General features: G+C 35.9%; 1 protein-coding gene and 1 pseudogene across 2 annotated transcripts in view; both read left to right on the top strand.

Moving 5' to 3' along the window:
• On the top strand, positions 1-1563 carry LOC146945667 (mediator of RNA polymerase II transcription subunit 18 pseudogene; annotated as a pseudogene). Its single transcript, XR_015028045.1, has 3 exons — positions 1-29; positions 606-955; positions 1367-1563. The product of XR_015028045.1 is annotated as a mediator of RNA polymerase II transcription subunit 18 pseudogene (transcript).
• Positions 1564-1671: 108 nt separating this feature from the next.
• LOC146945664 (mediator of RNA polymerase II transcription subunit 18-like) overlaps positions 1672-7676 on the top strand; it is a 58451-nt gene continuing 52446 nt past the window's right edge. The window contains exon 1 of the mRNA XM_085743970.1: positions 1672-1740. The gene's annotated coding sequence lies outside the window, so the exon portion shown is untranslated. The remainder of the gene's footprint in view (positions 1741-7676) is intronic.

Genomic DNA, 7676 nt, shown 5'->3' with positions numbered 1-7676 from the left:
ATGTCTGAGATGAGATCAAGTCTGAAAGTGTATTTATAAGTGATGGATCACCATACAAGCCTGTTTTGTATGGGTTGAGTTAACCCACCCCAAATTTTAAAAGAAAGCAAGTCCCTAAGAGTGCTTGTGAGATAACTGGATTGAAAAAAGAGAAAACAATTATATTTCATAACCGATTTGGCTTTCTAATAGAGGAACTGGTTTGATTACTTTCACAGTTTTGTATGTCAGGGTTACTTGTTTACTCTTTCTGTGGTATGACATGGAAGAAATTTATGGTTTTCCAATATGTAGGTTTATTCTTTATGGCGTCTTTCTTAGATGGAGTTCCAAATCTTCAATAATTCCCAATGTCTGTCTAGTTTGCTTGAGCAAATTGTTTATGTCCAGTTTTGAAAAGAGTATTTCATGTTCAGGCCTTTTGTCAAGTTGATCATAATTTTACTCCTTTTCACAATAGGCCTAGTATCCTCAGAGGTTCGACTTTTATGTGATCTAGAGCAAACTAAACCCTCATGGTAATCAACGCAACTTCAGGTCGATCACTTGTTGAAACTTTTTCTATATCCATATATGCATTTAACATGTGCTTGATGACTTGTTAGACATGTAGGTGGTGCAATGAGAGGTGCTGGGGCTGACCGAATTTCAGTTCTGGTTAGGACAATAATGGTGGAAAGCAAAGTGAGCAAGAATGTGCTTCGTATGTTCTATACACTGGGGTACAAGTTAGACCATGAGCTGTTGAGGGTGGGGTTTTCCTTCAAATTCAATAGGGGGCACAAATCACTGTGAGGGTTTCATCAGTCAATAAAATGCTGAAGCTGCATGCGACTGACGAGGTCGTGCCAGTAACACTTGGCATACAGATGGTTGAAGTAACAACGCCTGCTTCTGATGAAAACTATGCTGAAGTTGCTGCTGCTGTGCAATCCTTTTGTGAATACCTTGCCCCGTAAGAATCTTATATTTTCTTCTCATTTGTACATTTCTCGATCCATACTGCAAATCATTTACTCACCTTGAGAATAACCATCAATTTAGTTCCTAAAACAATCACTCTCTCCAATTTAGTCTCAAAGTATACAAAGGTTATAAGTAGTCCCGAAATATATGAAATCCGTCACCTATTCCCTTCTATTAAGATGTTGGGAACTAACATGATGGCTTTTCATATACTTCAGGGACTAAGTGAAGAATTTCATATTGATGGTTCATTTGTTTTGTTAGAATTGGTTACCGGTTATCACTTTTAGCGGACTGTCCACACTTTTCAAGTCTGTAGTGGCGAATCTTGTTTTTGGTTTGTTCCTTCATATTGGATTTCATCACTGACATATGCAATTTTTCGGTGTCAATTTCTCAGGCTTCTCCATCTGTCCAAACCAGGCGTTTCAACTGGTGTTGTTCCTACGGCTGCAGCTGCTGCTGCATCTCTAATGTCTGATGGTGGTGGTACACCTCTGTAGTGGTTCATTAATGTCAATGTATGCACATAAACACATAATTTAATGTAGAGTGTAAGCGAAGCTGTTCGGAAAAAACTGATGAATCTGAAAAATCAAACCAAATCAAATTGAAAGTCCCGGCCATGTTGGTGTAATATTTATATTAAAGAAGAGAATTCCTATAGTTCTATAGATTGGAAAAGAATTTCATTTGATTCTGCTTACTTGCTATCCGCCGCACCCACATCCTCACAGGAACTCCTCTTCTCCTTTTGAGCTTCACTACATTCAGGTTCGTATTCCTTAAATTTGTTCATTGCTTGAAATTATTACCCCATTTTCGAATTTTAATATTTCATTCAGTTAAATTCATAGGTAGAATTCAAAACCTAATTTCCCTTTTTCTTCCTTATACAAATTCTGGATAGTTGAAGATCAAAGGTGCAGAAGTCTCTGCAAGACGTAGCTATAGATGTTCTGAAGTTTCAGAGAGTCAATGGATGTCATTATCAATCAAGGAAAATGAAGGATAATAGTATGACCACTACCTCCAATATTCTCATGTGGATTTGTACGAAGCTAAAACCGTATATCTATGGGAAAAGAACGGTTAATTCCTTATCAAGGAAAGGTTTCAAATTCATTTCTTCATAGGACATTAACCAAATCAAGCAACAAATCAATGATGTTTGATCAATCTTCTCTAACGACTCTAATGATGCGTTGGCACTCTTCAACGTCTCTTTTCAACCTCTATATAAAGGATTGAAGACTTGAAGAAATTACAAGACTGCAACATTTTCAAAGTGTCATTACTCCGTCAAAATCTATATGCATTAAACACTAATAATATATTAATAACTTTCACATCTTAGAAATTCTTAAGTTTTAGAGTCTGAACTGTGTTGTATTTTACGAACACCTCTTAATGTATATCAAGTGTTAAATCCAAATAATTTTCATTGTAATCTTCGTTTGTTAGAAGTCTCTTGCTTGTGTCATTGAAAATTGGAAGTCTCTTGCTTGTGTGCTTGAGAAATTGTAATCTTGTGTGATTATAGTGAAAAATATCCTGTAAGTGACAAGGGGACTGGACTACTTTCGGACTATGGAAGAAACAAGGATAAATTGTTTTGTGTCTTTCTCTTCTCTATCTGGTTATATCCACTGCATTTAACTCTGAACATTGTTTCAGATTTTGAACTCTATCAGAAGCTAAACTTTGGACTCATTAAAAAGAACAAAAAACTAACACAATTCAACCCATTTTCTTGTGTTTTTCTCACATTCAATTGGCATCAAAGCGTCTGGTTCTATTATTCTATTCCAAACACTTAACTGTATAACAGAAAAGATCTTGAGAAAAACATGTCTACTGGTGGTGGTGGAACTACTAATATTGGAGATTTCAGTGTTGTTTCATATGACTATGGTACTGATGACAAGCAATCTCAGTCCCATAAACCTCCAATGTTTACTAGAGATCCTAAGAAGTTTTCTTGGTAGAAAAGTAAGATGTATAGTCATATCATTGGTGTTGATGATAATCTTTGGGATGTCATTGAAGATGGTATAGCCATTCCTATAGATGAAGAAGGAGTGGCTATTGATAGAAAGAAACTCACTGCTGCTCAGAGAAAGATCTACAGGAAGCATCACAAAGTCAGAGGCCTTATTGTTGATGCTTTACCTCACAGTGAATACTTGAAGTTAAGTGACAAGTCAAGAACAAAAACTATCTTCAAATCATTGTGCTCAAACTATGAAGGTAACAAGAAGGTTATAGAAGCCAAATCTAATCTTTTTTTTAACAGTATGATATGTTCAAGATGAAAGAGGATGAAAACATTGAGACTATGTTCTCAAGGTTTCAGGCTGGTATCCGAACTTCAGATTCTGAAGAGCTACTCAACTTCTGATCATGTGAATAAGATTCCAAGGAGCTTGCCTGCTAAGTGGAGACCTAAGACGACTGCCATAGTGGAAGAAATGGATTTGAATACACTTAGCATTAAATATCTTGTGAGTTCCCTCAAATGTCATGAGTTGGGACTTAATGAAGATGAACCTGCTAAGAAATCCAAGACTATTGCACTGAAGTCAAAGGGTAAGTCCTCAAAGGCTCTCAAAGCTAATGAGTCTGATGAAGAGTCTCCTAATGGAGGTTTTGAAGAAGATCCAGAAGCTAAAGAGATGGCTTTGATTACCAAGAGACTTCAAAACCTGGCCAAAATAAACAAGAGGTTCTCAAACAGAAGCAGTGGTTCAAGCTCAAGGAAAGAAGATCAGAAAGGTTGTTTCAACTGCAAGAAACCTGGTCACTTTATTGCTGACTATCCATATTTACAAAAGGACAAGTCAAAGGAGAAGTCAAAGAAAACAAGCTTAAAAAATGAAGCTAATCTTGCTTTGGTAGCAACAACATCTTCGAATGCAAAGTCTGGATCAGACTCTGAGGATGAAGATGAGGTATATTCTAAACTCACTAGATCTGAACTTGTTGATACTGTAAAAGATCTTATCAGTCATTACCAAAGCAAGTCAAAAGAGTTAAAAGTTTTAAAAACAAGGTTTGACTTGCTGGTTAGAGAGAATGATCAACATAATCTTTTGATAATAGATTTTGAAGAAGAGAACAGAGGTCTCATTAAAATGACTGATAAGAAATCTGATAAACCCTTAAGTGAGCAAGAAATTTCACTTCAAGAGTTTATTGTGACCAGAAATGACAGAAGCAAGATCACTTCTATGATTTATGGTGTTAGAAGGAACAAGGGAGAAAGAATTGGATTTACAGATATTAGTAAACCTCAGGCCAACCTACCACCTTGTTCTGACTGCATTAGAAAGGTTTGAAAGTCTATTTTGTGCCAGAAGCTAACAAAACTGAAATTCTGAACAAGTCAAAAACTAATTCTTCTAAATCCCAGATTCTGAACATATTAGAATCAAAGATTCCTATGTCAAAGACTCTGAATAAACCAGAACCCAAGAATTCAAAAGTTCATATTCATAAGAGACCAGAACCAAGGACTTCTAAATCTCAGGTTCTGATAAAGTCAGAATCAAGATTTTTGAAAGACCAGGTTCTGAAGAGTTTAGTATCTAAAACTAAGATGATTTCAAGACCAAAAGATTTCAAACCAGGAGCCTTGAATGAATATAAGTCTTTTAATTTTAGGCACAAGACACAGAAGAAGCCTAAACCCTTCAGAACTAACCCAAAAGGACCCATAAAGATATGGGCACCTAAGCCTGAAATTGTCTATGTTGCATATATGCTTAAGAGGAATGGTACGATATCATATGTGACAAAAATAGTTGAAGAAGAAACTGTGAGAATTGGTATGATATCATACGAAAGTTTAAAAGAGACCCCACTAGATACTGTTTTTATCCCTGATCTTAATTCGGTTGATATTTCTTCGAAACTTTCCATAAGCTTCCATAAGCTTGTCCCCACCGTCATCTTCTGAAACCTTACCTAAGAATGTAGACAATCAAATTGAACATTCTGATGACATTCATCTTGACAATCTCTTACCACCTTACCTCAAAGAAATTCTTAAAGCCTTACACCACTTCCACCATCACTAAAATAGAGACCTGGCCACCGACTTTCTTACCTTCACCCTTGGGTAGCATATGTGGTAAGCATCACCAACTCTGTTGAAGATGCTCGAATCTTACCAATTGAACCCAACACAATTCTAATTGAAATCATTGAGCCAAACCCAAACATCCTACTATCTCAAACCCAGACAAATGCCCTACCTGAAGCTTCAGAAGGTGATTAATGAGGAGCAAGTTCTGGAACTACAAGTGAATGAGGAAAGAAGCTATTTGACTGATCAAGAAAGACTAGCACGACTAGAGGAAAGTGAACAGAAGGTACTAGCTGAGATGGAGTCTTTGAGGAAGACACAACAAGACTTTATTACAGAAGTGCAAGAATTGTCTCAAGCTCATCAGATCAAAGGAAACTAACAACAACATCAAGTAGTTGGTTGAGTGGATGTCTGAGATGAGAAAGAAATATGAGTGTTTGTTGTTTGACCTTTTTGTATTTTTCTTGTTGTTTTGAATTCTTAATTTCGTCCTTTATATTGTACTCTTAACTTTGAACCATATTATTTATGACTTTATGCATGTTTTTTCTAAGTTTATATCTTTCATCTATGCTTAAGTTATTTTTGTTGATGACAAAAGGGAGAGTAGAATAGAGTATTTGAACGCTGAGCATAACATAACCTAACTTATGTTATGTTATTTTCTACAATATGCGCTTAACTGTTAATCTTATCAGACTCTAACAAGGTATCAGATTGGTCTTAATTGTAGCTTGCAAATCTCTGTGTGATCAAAGATTCTGATATCTTGTCAATGTTCTGATATGTATTTGATTATTTGTTCTGATACACTTACGAGTGACTAAGAATGAATTTAATTAACTGGAAATACGATTTAGGGGGAGCTTTCAAACCTCTGAACCTGAGACTGTCAGACTCAGAGGGAGCTTGCAAACCTCAGACCCTTAAGTTTAACTGTTAATTAAATTAACAACAATTGTTCAAAATACTTGTGTTTGTCATCATCAAAAATGGGGAGATTGTTAGAATAAGAATGGTTCATACAAGTTCTCTTGGGTTTTGATGATAACAAAGTATTAAAGAACAATTGGAATACTAACGTATGTTTGTATGTTGAAGTGTGCAGGATCTGGCTATCATGAAGAAAGGACATATAAACAGCATCATAAAGGAATTAGGAAGCTTATAAAACTATAGTGGAAGATCTACTAAAAGGTCAACAAAAGGTCAATGTCCTTAGAAGAAGGATGCCTCACAGAAGCTGGAGAGTGATCTCAACAGATTATGTGAAGGACATCAAACACATATCTGAATGGCTACATGGATTTGAGCGAAGCAGAATCCATGTAAGCTTTTGTCTTATTTTGTGAGTTGTCTCTATCATAGTATCTGATAGAGCAGTGCTATCGTCTTCCTCTGTCTATGTGTACATCCAGAAAAGGACATCAGGAATGAAGAGAGCAATGGATAACTCTTTTTTCAACAAAGGAAATTCAAAGGACTTTCCAACGGGATTATCTATATCAAGCAAAGGGCCAACACTCTTAATCAAAATCTCTCAACGACTCTATTTTTGTTGGCGCTCTTCTCCAACATCTCTCAAATCACTGCCTATGAAAGGAGTTGAAGACCTGAAGAAGAAGGAGAAAAAGAAACAAGACACTGCTTTTTTATTGTGTCATTACTCTGTCAAATCTAATAGCGCAAAACGCTTAGGATTTATTTTCATGTCATATCTTAGAAATCCTAAGGAGTCTGTTCATTTGTTCAGTTTACACTAACTTGTTAGAAAAAATGTAAGAACAAATTAACTTGTTTGCAGTTGGGGTAAACATTTTAGAAAGTCTCTCGTTTGTGTGCTTGAGCATATAAGTCTCTTGGTGAAACCTTGAGCACCTAGGAGTCGTAATCAGTTGTGATTGAGCAGGGGGAAGTCTTAAGAAGTTGTTCTTAAGCAAAGGGAAGTCTGTTGAAGTTGTCATTGTGCACAATTCTTTAGGAAGAGTGTCCTAAAGCATAGAATTCTATTGCAGTTGTGCTTGAGCAAACAGAAGTCTCTTGCAATTGTGATTGAGCATAGAGAAGTCTCTTGGAAGTGTCCTTGAGCAATTTGTTATCCATTGTGATTATAGTGAAATCCCTTGGAAGTAGGTGTGGGAATAGGCCGAGCCGAGTCGGGCTTTGCTTAAATAGGCTAGGCCTTGTTGAGAAAAGTAAGGCCTAAGCCTTGACCTCTTACCTGTCAAAGACTATATTTTAAGCCTGACCTGACTTTTTTAAAAGTTTGGTCTGGCTTATTAGCCTGTCTAAAAGCCTAGTTTATGTTACAACTTTCAAATAGAGTATGTTCATCAATTTTTATTTCTTTTTAATTTGTGCAACGTACAAATTTCAAATAACCATGGGAGTCATAAATGATAACTTAACAATCTTCCAAGCAGTAAGAAACTTAAAACAAAATCAGCAGGAAAAAAATGCATAAAATCCTCAATGTGATAACAAAATCAACAACCAATAAATGTGGGAAAATGTAAATTCTTTTTGGTATTACAAAATATAAATAATAAGTGTGGAAAAATGTAATATACTCATATACGGGTCGGCCTTATAGGTCTGATAGACTTTTATATAAGCCTAA

This window comes from Medicago sativa, chromosome 2, assembly GCF_051527215.1.
Source record: "Medicago sativa cultivar Bolivia chromosome 2, Bolivia_mono, whole genome shotgun sequence".
Taxonomy (NCBI): domain Eukaryota; kingdom Viridiplantae; phylum Streptophyta; class Magnoliopsida; order Fabales; family Fabaceae; genus Medicago; species Medicago sativa.
Note: the sequence above shows the minus strand (reverse complement) of the source record. Positions and strands in the feature narration are given on the sequence as shown.